The 15,794-nt window shown below is 39.0% G+C and overlaps 1 protein-coding gene across 2 annotated transcripts in view; it reads left to right on the top strand.

The window, feature by feature from the left end:
* Nucleotides 1–15,794, top strand: part of COL5A2 (collagen type V alpha 2 chain) — a 137,001-nt gene that overhangs the window by 38,252 nt on the left and 82,955 nt on the right. Inside the window, exon 1 of one of the 2 annotated variants that reach the window (XM_044241138.1) lies at nucleotides 10,813–12,917. The exons of the other annotated variant lie outside the window; for it this stretch is intronic. The gene's annotated coding sequence lies outside the window, so the exon portion shown is untranslated. Of the gene's footprint in view, nucleotides 1–10,812; nucleotides 12,918–15,794 lie in introns of those variants that run through there. 2 annotated transcript variants of the gene reach the window in all.

Genomic DNA, 15,794 nt, shown 5'->3' with positions numbered 1-15,794 from the left:
AGGGGGCAGCGGCTGAGGTTTGAGGAAGGCGACACGGTTGAAGTGCCACTTAAGAAGACAGTTTTAGTAGCTACATTTAAAGCAGATGACAGGGTAGCCACCGAAGGGCGAAACCTGCAGGAGGTCTGCGGTGTCCGAAGCAGAAAGAAAGGGAAGTGATCAGGGTGAAGCAGTGACCTGTCTCGTCGGTGTCCTGTAAAACCTCCGTGCGCTTAAAATCCGAGGACAGGTGCTCCGAAAGCTGAGGAAATGGAGTGCATAGAATGATTTGAGTTATGATTCCTTAGAGGATATTTATGAATGCAACAAAAAGTATTATTATTGATTTCCTAAAATGTGCACTCAGTTACTAACCCTAATCCTAGGTCCCATGCATTGTTACAAGTAAGGCAAGTGTACAGTACCGAGGGAACACTCAAAAATATAATCTCCTCAACGTAGGCTTAAAGTATTCTTTTCAATGACAGGATTATTTTAAGTTAATTTTAAAAATTACTTACACTCTAAAATTCTATGATCTATGGGAATGTTTCCCAAAGCATAAGACATTAGTCTTGGTGGTACATGAGATAACTTTTAGGTAGCATACAACATTTAATTTTTTGCAAGTTTGACATTGACGAGTATATTAGCTTATCAAATCTGAGTTTTGTCTAGAACTAAGCTTAAAAATCTAAAAGTCGACTTAAAATAGATTTTAATGGGACATACACATAAATAATGGTACACAATATACACAAGTATAGAAATATCACAATATGGTGAGCTCATTGACTGCCCAATGGAAGATCCTAATCTATAGTCTACTTAAAGCATTTATCTCAAAAATTTAAAAAAAAAAAGGAACTGAGGAAAATTATAAATGTTTAGACATATTTAGTTGGAAAGTAGTAGAAAGAATTTTATGATCTTAAAGATATTTTTTATTTAAAATTATTTTAACCATTAAAATATACTTTTTTCCCCCAATTTATTTATTTTCAGAAAAACAGTATTCATTATTTTTTCACCACACCCAGTGCTCCATGCAAGCCGTGCCCTCTATAATACCCACCACCTGGTACCCCAACCTCCCACGCCCCCACCACTTCAAACCCCTCAGATTGTTTTTCCGAGTCCATATCTCTCGTGGTTCACCTCCCCTTCCAATTTACCCCAACTCCCTTCTCCTCTCTAACACCCCTTGTCCTCCATGCTATTTGTTATGCTCCACAAATAAGTGAAACCATATGATAATTGACTCTCTCTGCTTGACTTATTTCACTCAGCATAATCTCTTCCAGTCCCGTCCATGTTGCTACAAAAGTTGGGTATTCATCCTTTCTGATGGAGGCATAATACTCCATAGTGTATATGGACCACATCTTCCTTATCCATTCATCTGTTGAAGAGCATCTTGGTTCTTTCCATAGTTTGGCGACCGTGGCCATTGCTGCTATAAACATTGGGGTACAGATGGCCCTTCTTTTCACGACATCTGTGTCTTTGGGGTAAATACCCAGGAGTGCAATTGCAGGGTCATAGGGAAGCTCTATTTTTAATTTCTTGAGGAATCTCCACACTGTTTTCCAAAGAGGCTGACCAACTTGCATTCCCACCAACAGTGTAAGAGGGTTCCCCTTTCTCCACATCCTCTCCAACACATGTTGTTTCCTGTTTTGTTAATTTTGGCCATTCTAACTGGTGTAAGGTGATATCTCAATGTGGTTTTAATTTGAATCTCCCTGTGGCCTAGTGATGATGAACATTTTTTCATGTGTCTGATAGCCATTTGTATGTCTTGATTGGAGAAGTGTCTGTTCATATCTTCTGCCCATTTTTTGATATGTTTGCCTGTTTCATGTGTGTTGAGTTTGAGGAGTTAATTATGGATCCTGGATATCAACCTTTTGTCTGTACTGTCATTTGCAAATATCTTCTCCCATTCCGTGGGTTGCCTCTTTTTTTTTTTTTTTAATAATTTTTTTCCAATTTATTTATTTTCAGAAAAACAGTATTCATTATTTTTTCACCACACCCAGTGCCCTATGCAAGCCGTGCCCTTTTTAATACCCACCACCTGGTACCCCAACCTCCCACCCCCCCCCGCCACTTCAAACCCCTCAGATTGTTTTTCAGAGTCCATAGTCTCTCATGGTTCACCTTGTGGAGTGGTCCGCATCTATTCCAACTGTAGTTTGCCAAATCTGTGCATGTCTTCAGCTTTTACATACAACACGGAAAAATACGGCTGTGAGTTACATCAATTTATATGATCACTTCGCATGAAATGTAGCAATAGAAATATTATTGGACGACTGGATTTTTTCAATACTTTAAAAGAGATAGCTTCACTACTAAGTCCTAAAAGAGATAGTTTCTGTGACCCAATCTACCGGCCCGTTAACTTTATTTACGGGTCAGAACACACCTTAAGAACCCAGAGGAAAGTTAGCCGGCATTTCAGTCTTGACCCGCAGCACTGGCAAGTTTCAAGAATTCAGGGGAAAGTTGAGAAGAGAATTTGTTAACTTTAAATGTTGCTTTAACCGTGTGACCCATGTGACTATATAAACTTATTTTATTTATTGGGCGAGAGGAAATCTCTAACCAGAGCCACAGATAAGTCATCCTCGTCACTAGGGCGGTCCTCTGTATAAGGACATGGCCGTTGGCTAAGGTTTTGTGAAGGACACACATTCCGCAGTCACAGAAATAAGACTTTGAAAACTGGCTCTTTCTTACTTTGGGAAAAGCATTTGCCCCTGTGAGCCCCAGGCCCTTTATTTGTAATATGGGGAAATAGGAAAATAATTCCTATTTCAAATAAAAGTCAGAGCATTTATCAGGCAAATCTGAAAAATGCCTTGTATAGAATAAACACTTGATAATCGGTTCTTACTATCACTGGTGACCTGACGTGTTCTAATTATGCGACATCATCATTGGTCTATTGCACGTGACATTTCCAGCTTCGCTCCTCCACACTAAAGCATCCCGAGTACTGAGCTCATGTTACCCCTCTTCCCTCTCTCTGCCTGTCGGTCCTGCCTTAATTCCCAGAGTTCCTTACTTTCAGCACATCTCTATTAAAAGGAATCCATCTGGCTATTTTATAGTTCCTTCCAATCAAGTAATAATTATTTGTTATTAAAAATATATTTATATCTCAAATGGGCAAGATATGATTTTTAGTGCATTTTAGAATAGAATATTTGAATTACATCAACCAACAAGAAACATTTATGTAGTACTCAACAGTTTACACTTTTTAATAGAAATTATCTCATTTTATTTGAGATGAGAATTATTAAACTTCGTTCTTCAATTGGAAAAATCAGTCCTTAGGAAAAGAAAGAACTTACTCAAGGTGTTCCTGCTAGTAATTAGTAGAGCTATTTTTCCTAGTGTATATTGAACTTCTACAGTGAATAGTAAGACTTCACACAAAACTCAGAAAGGGCAAAGGTAACAGCCGAAGCTGAAAGGGTACGGAGCCGGAAAGCTCCGACAGGAGGGCGGTGCACATTCCCAGCCAAGACGAGCCTCCCCTTTCCCTCTGCCCCTTTCTCTCTGCTTAGCCTATCTACACACTTCCTGTATCCTTCTCAGTTCTTCTTGCTGTAGTGCAAAGGTCTTTCTATGTGGAGCCTCCTGGTCTATAAACGTACCTTTGTTTCATAACCAGGGGCCCCACGTGCCTCAGGGCTTGAAAAACATACTGATGTTCACGGCAGTTCTCTAATCCGTTGAAGACAGCATAAGGGGAAGGAGACAACTTGGTCCCCAGGCAAGGGCTCTCACGTGGGAATCAGAGGACGCGAGAGCCAAGATGTTCCTCTCGGAAGCCTTGGGCACGTTCCTTGTGTTCACCTGTGTTGGGAAATTCTTGTTTTGTTCTTGGCTCTGTATGGTGTTGTGTGGAGTATGTATATATGGTTAAGTGAACTCTTTGTTGGTATAAGTGATTTTCTGAACTTTGATGCTCGTTTTCATTTTTGCTTTTTATGCTAGATAATTATAGAAATGCTGAACAATTATACTTTGTCATACTTTAAAATCTGATCATTTTTTAAAATATATTTTTATCTTAGAAGTTTTAGATTTACAGAAAAAATATAAAGATGCACTCCAGACATAATTTCCTCTCTTTTTACCATCCTATATTAATATCTAATTAACCAGTATTGGCCAGATTTTTTTATTATTAACTTTATTATTAACTTAAGCCCATATTTATTCAGAATTTCCTTGGGTTTTACCTAATAACCTCTTTCTGTCCCGGGATCCCATCCAGGACACCATTTCACCTTTAGCTGTCACCTCTTTGTGGGATCCTCTTGGATGTGAGACTCTCCTAGACTTACCTTGTGTTTCATGACCTTGACAGTTTTGAGCAGTACTGATTATTATATAGAATGTTGCTTAATTGGGGTTTTTCTAACTTTTCTTTTAAGGATTAGACTGGGGTGGTAGAATTTGGGGAGGACAACCTCAGGGATGAAGTGCCATTCTCAACTCCCACCGTGACTTATTACTACTGATTCCCTGAAGTAACATTTGTCAGGTGTCTCCACTGTAAATTCACTATCGTTCTTCCTTTCTACACGGCGCTCTTTGGAAGAAAGTTACTCTGTGCAGCCCACACCTAGGAGTAGGAGTTACGTTCCATCCATAATTTATTTGGAATTCTGCACATTCCATTCATTCATTCGTTTATTTTTATTTATGAATATTAGTGTGGACTTATGGGTATTTATTTCAAACTTTGGGTAATAATTCAATGCTACTTTACTCTTTTTTTGGTCAGATTTTTCCTACTTTGGCCATTGGGAATTTTTCCAGGTGGATCTGGTGTCTTTTTGATATACCCCCATTATCATGTTTTTTTTTTTTCTTCCCTTTTTTCTTTCTCTTACTTTTTAGCATTATAAGATGCTCCCGGTTTCTGCATATTTCCTATATCAGTCATAGACTCAGTCATTTCTTCGAAGAGCCTTATTTTGTTGGAGTATGGTATTAGAAACCAGTCTGAGGTCTAGATATATATGTTCATGGCTACTGGGGAGTCATTATTTTTTACCCGGGAAACATATGCATGTATACAAACAAGTGTATGTACATACGCCTACGCATATTTTAATGAATTACGTATCTACTGATATGTGAGAAGCAAGGATACCTTGGGAGTAGGCTACCTTTGGCTTTTGTAGCATTTCTTCCCAAGCGTTGCCTGTGTGGGCAGTCGTGTAGAACAGATGCACATTAGGACATATTAACGAATGCCATAAGGTGGAGCGAAGCAAAGGCTGGAAACAGATCATCAAAGTATACCCTAAACCAGATTCCTCCCTGGAGTTCCCTGGCTGAATGGGCCTACGCATATGTTTCGTTTGTTGTGCACAGCGCTTTTAAAACTATTTAAATTCCATAATACTTAAAAAGTGAGAAAGGTCAAATACAAATATTGATTTCTAGATTCTCTTTAAATTTTACCGTATCTGAGAAAGCCTGGACCCTCATTGTTCACGTACCAATCGCTTTGCGGTGAACAGTGGTTCAAATCTTGGTGAGCTCTGCATGAGCTCGAGTCCACGGCAAGCCGGGCTCTCCGCCCCACCCCACCTCAGTTTCTCCTGGATGCCAAAGAGCCGGCTGAGGGTCCGAGCGCTTGTGCTGTTGTGCCTTCCATGGTAAGGAGCAGAGGAAAATATTTTTTGAATCCATGGTTAACCCGGTAGGAAGATGAAAGGTTGTCTACTTAGTGTGTGTGTGTGTGTATATATATATATATATACACATTTTTAAGTAATGAGAGAAAGCCTATTTCTCTATGCCAGTGAGAAATAGTCCTATCTGGTTGATATGAAAAGTGTGACTGCATCAAAATAATACTACCTAAAATTCCAATGCCAAATGAGCCCTTGACCATTAAATCTGGATGTCTGCCTTAATTCTTCATTCTCCAATAAGGATCCGAACATAAGCCTTCTTGCCACTTCTACAAAATGATTTTGTAGAGTAATATGATCCAACACCGAAAACAGATTTTGATGTGGCCTTGATATATATATACACACACACACACCATTAATATATGGCCGACTTTGAAATCTTTAGAAGACATCTATGTCTTTGATTTTCTATGAAAATTTTCATAAATCTTGAATCATGTTATTTTGTGTAAAAGGCCCGTAATAAATAATTTATCCAAGGTCTGTAAACTACATTTTTCTGTAATATTTAAAGCACTATATTCATAATTTCGCCTGCCAAGTCCAGTTCGTTTTATTCAGAAGGAACATGAATAAAGGAAAAGTTATTAATTGTAGAATGTAGATTTCTAAATCTATGGAATATGGATTCAGCATTTTATTTGACATTTTTCTTCTGTTTTCAGAATGATGAACATTATGAAGAAATAAAAGGTCTGAGCCATTAGTTGTTAAATGAAAATAAAATCTAGGTTTTAAGTAGCTGGAATGGAAGGAAGCTTGCAGCTTTCCATGTTTTAACTGGAACTAAATTCCATACATTGAACTAACTAACTAACTAACTGAACTAAATTCAATACATTTGTCAAGAAAATGAATTTATGGCAAGAAGAAAAAAAGTGTTGTAACCATTGGAATAAAGGTGAATTTAGATAGAATTTTCAGTATAAAAATAAGTGCATTATAAAATAAATTTAAAAGAAATAAACCACATTTAGCAATTTCACTCCCCTCTTCCCCCAATATCACTGTATAATTGTCGGCATCATAAGATTTTGTTATGTTTATGCATGTCTTTCTGCATGTATTATAAATCTGAAAACACATAATTTCACCATCTTTATACGTATGTAATATTTTTGTCTATATATGTATTTATAAAAATCTCTAGCCACCTGCTATGACTGTGTATAACCCTTTCTATAAAAGAGAATATCTACAGCCACAATATACACCTGTGGAATGATATTTCATATATACTTACATATTTACATACATAATAGTCATGTTTCAATTAGACAAAGCTAATACACTCAGTGGAAACTCCTGGTCTGCAGAATATGTTGAGTTTTCACATAATTTCTTAGGAACATTTGCCCTTTAATTTAACATTCAGAAAAACCTGGTGAATACAGCTTGAGTTAACCATTAAGATTCTGACTTGGTGCTGAGAAGCCAGAAATTGAATCAGGACTCTACCTCAGCAGGTTCTGTGCTATTAGCCATTTTATATATTTTTTAAAGATTTTTATTGTTTATTCAACAGAGAGATAAAGATCACAAGTAGCAGAACGGTGGGCAGAGGGAGAGGGAAAAGCAGGCTCCCTGCTCAGCGGGGAACCCAATGCAGGGCTCGATCTCAGGACCCTGGGATCATGACCTGAGCCGCCGTTTAACTGACTGAGCCCCCCGGGGGCCCCACTACGAGTCGTTTTATTCTAATACTTCCCTGGCCACGGCCCATCCAGGGAATGAGTGTGATTGAGGAAGACTGTGGTTCACAAGGTCTTGTTTCTCTGCTGACCTTCCGTCCTGATGGAACAGTTACACCCGAAATAATACCTCTGGTTTCATACCTGGGCCTTTCCCTCCTGAGGTGTGGGCATCTTGGCCTCAGGACAAGCTGTTTAATCCCTGTGAGCTATGACTGTCACCATGTGGGAATGACACGATGTTGAAGATTGCATGAGATCAAGAATATGAAACTTTTGGACCGTACTTAGCACACGGAGGATCAGTCGACTTCTGTGGCTACTTCTGCCACCACAACTGTCAATGTAAAGAACGTCTTTTTAGACTAAGTTGTCTTCTATTTTAATAACTCTTATGAAATAAAAAAGACCAACATCCAACTTCTGAGTCAACAGTTCATTGTCATCAATCTGGAGATTTCCTGAGTGTGTAGGTCTGGCCCTAATATTTGCAACTGTTTGAGCCTACGGCCTTCATTAATGAGCAGTGGCCAAGTGGAGTGGTATGTTCAGCTTTCAGTTCAGTCTGTTGGTGACTGAACTGAAGTGAGTACATTTGCTAGAAACCACCGCAGTGTCTTGTTTGCAAGCTTGGGTAGTGTTTCTCTTACCAGGGAGGTACTCCGCAGTTTCATGGACCGTTGGAAACATGTGTGCTACTGTTAGGATTTAGCAATATTTGGTCATAAAGTATTTCACTATAAATTACATATGACATGTTACCACGCTGATTAGGGAAGAAGAAAGTTGCTAAAGGGGGTGAGATAATCATCTAGCAATCCGTGACCATCTGTTGTAGGTTCTGCCTTTGCTGTTTGGTTGGTTTGAATCAGAAGTTACGTGTTTCTACATTAAGCTAGTACTTCATTATTACTCAACTTCGCCTGTAAATGCAAGCTGAAATGGAAAACAGAAACAGAAGGTAAATCATCACCTCAGTTGAAGATTCGCCATATACATTATATAAATTTCAGCCGACCTAGGTTGTGAAGCCGGAGATATGGATACTGTTCTTGAGGGCAAGATGACTTTCCAAAGCTTTGGAACGTCTCTTATAACTTCTCAGATAGCACTGACTTCCTGTGGTTGGTCAGGTACATAGGACCTCGTGTTCTCACTAATGATGGATGGGAACGAGGGGGATTTCGTTTTGTAAGTCTTAAACCTGATTCTCCACCCTGTCTCCCTCTGTTTAGCCAGACTTAAGAGATAGAAATGGAACTTTTTGCATTGCCATTTGTAATAAAATTTATCTCATTTTCCTGGACTTTGCCCTTTATTTCTTGGTATCCACTATCTCCTAAATTCCAAAATCTTTTTTTTTTTTTTTACTTCATAGTTCATCAAATTTGAATTTGTTTTATGCAATGTTGAAAATTATGTACTCCAACACAGTCCAAGAAAACTGCCAAGAGATTGATGGTTATATTATCAACGGCCTTAGGATAATTTTCAGGCTCAGGTTATGATTACTGTCAACTCTGTAGAGGCTTCCTGGCTGGTGGGAGGGTGACTCGCCAAGCGACCGATGCTGGAACAGAAGGGAGGGCTAGAGGTACGGATAACTCTCAGAGTGGCCCGAAGACTCCGAGATCTGAGTCTGTCTTGATACCAAAACACTGGTCAGCATGTCATTTCTGATATTTGTTTCTTTTTTATTGGCAAAAGAAGGGCTTTCAGGAATGGTGAACCAATTCTATTGGGCTCTCCCTTCACGAGTCTGTAAGGTCTGTGAGGGCAGAGTAAGTCTTGCCTATCCGTCTCCCCAGTCCCTTGTTCAGAAATAGATGCTTGAAAGAAAACCAAAAGAAATTGTCCTTCTGCTCTTCAAGGCAGGATAAACTGCCCCCAAAATCTTCATCTCGCCAGAGACAGGACTTCTGAACTCCTCTGACTGAGTCACCAACATCGGGCTTCACATGCCTCTCTAACGACTTTCTCTTTTTTTCCCTTCTGTCCTTAGGCTGAACCCTCCTTGATTCATCCTAGGACCAGAATAATGACCACCTGTCTGGTTGGCTGCATGGAATCTTTCTCTCCCTATGATTCTCCCAGCTTACTCTACAATCTCAGAAGATTCTTCCTTCTTTCATTTTGCTGCTCATGAAAGGAAGGACTTCAATGCTGCCCCATTACCATCAACCAAGCTCAATGAAACACTGTTAGCTGGTGTTCAGGATTGCTGTGATCGGGAGCAACTGACACTTTCTGGCATTTCTGCCGTTTATTTCCTAGGTAGATTACTCAGTACCAGGCAGACCAAATGCAAGGGTGCCCCAAGCACACCCCATGTGCAATTCCTCATCTCTGAGTCATTGCTTTAAACCTCCCCAGTCATTAGTGCCAAAGCCCCTAGCCAGGCAGTCACAGGTAGGGAGTGCTCAATTAATTAGTTTGTTTTCTTGCATTTTGACAGTACATGAAATAGAGAGTTAAAAATTATACACCCTTTCTTCAGATACATAGTGATTTGGTTATTTGAATTTTATTCACTGTTTTTTCAATTCTATTATGCTTTTCTAAAAATGATTTATGGTATTTGGTTTAAATAAAAGTACTGTCAAATTATTAGAATGTTAAGATAACTTCTGCTTAATATTTGGAGCCAGGGAGAAAACACTTCTACAACTCTCTTACGCACACAAAATTAATTTTATCTCATTAACTCAAGGTGTTCTTGAAAAAAGTTGTTTTAATGTACCATCGGGTTTGTAACCTTCCCTAAAACAAGTTCTTTTTTTTTCTCTGATTTTCTGAAGTTGTCTGTACCAAAATGATACTGTTATTCTGGAATGTTGATGTGGTAGGAAACTTCTACTTATGTCTCTAAAAAGTAGGCTATGATTACATATCATAAAAATAGATGTAAAACGTGGCTATTCTGGCCTCTTGAGGTCAGAGAACCTTGCCATGAGCATGTCTAATCACATGTCTGTACATCTCAGTGACTTAATATTTCAAATAACAGACATTTTAATAAAAGACAATCAAAACATAGCCCTCAGTGGGTGAATTAATAGTTGCTTCATAATCAACTGCTACCCTCGGAAGTCATGAAAATGCAGTATTCATTTTTTATTTAATCAGTTACATTACATAGAGCTATTTTTTTCAAGATATTCACGTATTAACCTGAGAAATATGTAATTAACACATAGGATCTCTCCCTTTCCCTGCTAATTTGTTTTAAGTACAAGAAGTGATTTTAGCTAAAAGTTATACGATGAAATTCTCTTGGAGGAACTGTAAAGCAAATTGAATCAAATTTAAGTATTTATGCTTTTCAACAATTCAGTTATTTTTTGAAAGTTTTTATTTATTCATTTAAGTAATCTCTGCACCCAGCACGGGACTCAAACTCATGACCCTCGGATCAAGGGTAACATGCTCTCCTGACTGAGGCAACCCAACAATGTAGTTCTTAAATTCACATTTCATCAGAGTCGTTAAATTTTCACCTTTTTGGACATTAAATTTTCACCATCATTGTGCTTTCCTGAAGCAAAATTGCATGGAGAATCATCCTCTATTTTCCTTCCCCCAGGTCCAGACAGGCTGGGTGTCTCATCCGTGAGTTCCAAACAGCTGCTTATTGTTTCTGCTCAACAGAGACCCACTGGGCATGACCAAACCTTTCTCTATGAATTAAACAGAATGTTCACGGCTGCCCTCAGTGTCCAGGAGCAGCTCAAAGCCAAACTTTGACTCAAACCCTTTGTCCATGAAGGTGTCCTAAGACTATCTTGGTGTCTTAAAACAATCTACTTCATTAAGCCTTTTTCTTTTTCAAGTGAGAGCTCTTTAAGCAAAAGTTAAATTTTATCACTGACATATTGCCATAATTTTTTCATGAAATATTTGAAATGGCATGAACCGTTTAAGGGCAAAGAGGAATACTTTTCGATGCTTTGTGTTTTGTTTGCTATTAAGTTACATTGGCAATGTGTCCCATTATACAAACTTTATGATGGACTTAACCATCAAAATCATTTCCTCTAACCCCAGAAAGAACTTGAAATTGCTGTTCATGATGATAGTATTAAAGATGACATTTATCATCATAAAAATTGTAATTTAAAAATGTTAAAATCTCTGTGAGATTACCCCTGACTATTAGAAATCAATCCTAGTCACCCCTCTCCACTCAATTCATTTCTCTCCTAGCACTTTCTGTTTTTACCTTTTTGCCGTTTTCTTTGTAACATTTGTCACTGTTAGACATATTCAATAATTACATGTTTATTTGCTTATTTTCTGTTTCCTTCCGTTACTGTGTAAACTCCTTAAGGACTAGACTTTCTGTTCTGTTCACACTTACATTCCTAACACTAGCCTGGTGCCTAATAGAGGGCAGGTACTCAAATAGGAACATACAGAATGAATGAACGAGAAGTAAATGGAACTTTCTGATATGACTTGGGATTTAAAAACTGACTTGTAATTCAGTTACTTGGTCAAAGGTGGGATTGTAGAGTGGTTTATCCTCTGAATATTTACTCATTTATAAAATGAAAAGGACACTTATCCCCTGCAGAAGAGATGATAGACACATGTAAGATCTCAGAGCCAAAGTGGCTCCTTAAATATGGTAGCAACCCTCGGATTTTATCTCCTTCCTTCCCTTTTAGTTCACACCCTCTGTGTCTTATACTCCTACTAGAGGTGAAGGAAAGTCAAGGAAGAGAGGAAGAGGTAGTGTAGGAGGTAGTGGAACAAAGATTAGGGATGAATCTGGTCAGTTTTTTTTTTAGAAATCAGCCCCCTTTTGCAATTGAGCACTCCAATAAATAATTGTCAAAGAAATGAGGAAACTTTAAAGAAATTCTAAATCAGAATTTAATCTCTTTTAAGTGAAAAGTCAAAATTTTTAAAAAAATATATTCTCCTCTCACAATTTCTCTGTGATGAATAGGATTTGGAGGTAAATTGTCCAAAAACGCACGTGCGCGCGCGCGCACACACTCACACACACACACATTCTACCTATGAAATATTGCCGTCTTTCTATGAATTACCAGAGGAAGGAAAATTCTCATGCAGAATCAGGTGAGACAGTTCCTTTCAGAAATCAAAGCACAGGAATGTGTTGCCCGTGACTCCATCACCAGTGTCCAGAGAAGTGACAAGACGGAAAGTGCACTTTTGTCCAATCGAACTGAAGGACTCTAAGGAAGAAAAGTATTTTAGTTCTGTGGCCAACACCATCTCTAGAATATCACAACACAGACATCTTACTTCTATTCATTTCTTTAAGGAATCTTTCTTTGTTTTGGGGTCAGTTATGGTCATAAAGTTCATAACTGCTGTAGACAGGACCATTGGAAGACCACAAATTGGAACAGCTGAAGTATTCATGCACAGGAGGCCATGAACTTGGTGTCACTACAAAGCTCCCAGAGCGCCGTCTTCTATCATGTGACTTCATAATGGGCGGCCGCGTTATCCTCCAACCACTCCCTTCGAATTTCAGCAGGTATGAAGTCCGCGTGGATGCACATAATATAGTTGAGTCCCTCTTGGATTCCTGACTTGAAGATAATTTCCTAGACCACATATAATAATTTGCCCATTTTTAGATTAAGTAGGTGAGTTATGAAAGTAAACATTATCTAGTCGTTTTTACCTGTAAAATGGAGAACAGGGTTTTAAAAATGAAAACAAAGCATTTGATGCATGAACTATTATTTGGTCCACATTATTTTCTCTTCAGTCTTGGATATTTAAGGAATGTCTCAAAATCATCTCTCAAAATAAACAAAAAGGTCATTTTTCAACCATTTTACATATTTCATATTTAAAGTATGGATTTTTTTTTTCTCTAGTGAATTATTTATGGGCTGGGCCATTTTTGGTAAAATGTAAGGGATTTTTCCTGCCAAATTATGAAAGCACAGAAAACAAATGGAAGCCACAGCTACGTGCCTTCCAGCTTTAGTAATGCCAGCCATCTGTTTTCTATAAGGTAGTTGTTTTTTCTTGTTAAATTCTCCCTGTGAAATGTTTTTCTTGAGATTTCTTTTTTTGGTCTGTGACTTCTACCCAGTGATACTACTCACTTGTGGACCATAAAGGTCCACAGGGATTCTGGGGGAGCTTTGTAACTTCTGATATTCACACCAGAATCTCACTGGACTGATCCAACTTGGATACATTTCCAGGGAGATGGATTTCTGAGATACCGAAGAGTCATACTGCTTAAAGCAATTTTAACTTAAGACTTCTTACACCTTAAATAAGAGATGATTATTGAGATTTCTGTTTGTGATCATTTTTAGCGATAATTTTCCTATGGAGGGGGGGAATGCCAATTAGCTTTCCCCTGGGTTGTTTTAAGGAAGGAACAGAAAATATATCCTTTTCTAACAAGTGGACATAAGGAAGTTGAAAGGCTCCAAATAGGCATGATTTTTCAAAGAAACAACAAGCAATTTTCTTATAGTTTCGTCCATTTAAAGGAAGTAGTGCACAATGGAAGTGCTTGCTGTAGTGACTAAAGTAATTATACCCGAAACTGGCATCAAAATACTGGATTAGCCTTGGGTGGCTCAGTTGGTTAGGCAGCTGCCTTCGGCTCGGGTCATGATCCCGGCGTCCTGGGATCGAGTCCCACATCGGGCTCCTTGCTCGGCGGGGAGCCTGCTTCTCCCTCTGCCTCTGCCTGCCTCTCTGTCTGCCTGTGCTCGCTCTCCCTCTCTCTCTCTGATAAATAAATAAATAAAATCTTTAAAAAAAAAATACAGATTTCCAGTTGCAAAACAAAATCAGAATCACAAGAGATGGGGTCTAGGAGGTGATTTTTTTTAAAGAAAATTTCTTTGAGTGATTTTGTTGCAAAGCCAGATTTGAGAAGCAGGGGCTTAAAACAGAATCAAGGCTGAAATCTAAAATAAATTAAGAAAGTCAAATGAAAAATTAAAAAGGATTTAAAATGAAACTCTTCAGTTTCAGGGATAGATGGCATTTGAAGTCCCAAACACATACATTTTTTATTTGGGGTAAAATCTTTGAATGGAAGATCATAAAATACAGGCATAAAAGAACCTGAAGATTTAAAAGGCTCTGAAAGATGATACTGGGGTTCGCCTTCCTATCTGGCAGGCTCAATGCCATCTACTTTAAAAAGACATATCTTTTAAGGTATTGGTTATAGTGGCTGAAGTCACAAAATAATCTGGGACAGACTCTTGTCAAGGTTACCATATAATTAATTAGTTTGAAAAGCTTTCCAGCCGTGGATTATATTAGACACAGGTGTATTGCTGTGGGCAGGGGGCTCAGGTATTGTGGCATTAACAAGCCATACTGATTACTATGATGGCCTTGCCTAGTATCGTATGCTAACTCAAAAAAAAATCCCTCTTGCCCTATAGAAATCACCTTTCCCCTCTTCTCTGTGTGTTATCACTGCTCTTCTTGAAATCTGAGCACAGTCCTATGTTGTGGTATTATTTATATGGACAGACCCAAAGCCTGACAGTTAATAACTTCACCTCGGGGCGTTTTGTGGGAGAAACAGGGTTCCTCCACTGTCTTCATAGCCCCATACATGGATTTCTGTGAGGATTAGGAAATGCATGATTTCTCTCTTTTCCTTCACCCTACTCCAGATGCTGATAGGTCCCCATACTGGGCAGAGAAGTGAGCATGAATTTGCTTTTGAAGTATGCGTAAATGGGGTTGGCACAGACAAGAGGAGTCCGGGGAAGTCTAGCTAAATAATAAGGGCAGTGTTTAAAGCACACTGATTTTTTTTCAGAGCACTTTCACATCTACGTGATTCTCAGATCCTTGTGGGGGGAAGTGTATTGCCCCTATTTGTAGATGAAACAATTTGAGGGCCGAGTAATTCGTCATTTGCTAAATGTTCTATAACACGGTCATTTTCAGTGCCAGGGTTAAAAAAGCAAAATCCAACAAAAAGCTCAGGTTCCCCGGACCCCTTAAAGTCCACTGCCCCCACATCACTTTGCCTTTCAGGGACTCCCAATGACGATCTTGAGTCCAAATACGTCTGAAAGCCTTGGGAGTTAAGGGGCAAACTCGCCCTCTCTTCCCCATCCCCCGCTCTCTTGATTTAAGTAAGAGGAGGGCGACTTGCCCTGAAGGTGAAGCGCAAGTATGAGGTGCTGAAGTGCATCGGAAAACTGACTCCAGCCCCCCAGCCGCCGCCTCTTCCGACTCTGGGTCCTTTCCCGTCGCGGGTCTCTTTCTTCTGCTTTGTCCTCTCCCCCTTCTTCCTTCTCACCGGCGTGAATTCCACGTGGCTCCTGGATAAACTCTGCTTCTTCCTCCACTCTCACTGACACAACACTTTCACCAGCAAGACGAACCCACTCCTCCTACGAAACGC

This window comes from Neovison vison, chromosome 3 (genome assembly GCF_020171115.1).
Source record: "Neovison vison isolate M4711 chromosome 3, ASM_NN_V1, whole genome shotgun sequence".
NCBI lineage: Eukaryota > Metazoa > Chordata > Mammalia > Carnivora > Mustelidae > Neogale > Neogale vison.
The sequence above is the reverse complement of the archived record's forward strand: the minus strand, read 5'-3'. Positions and strand labels throughout refer to the sequence as shown.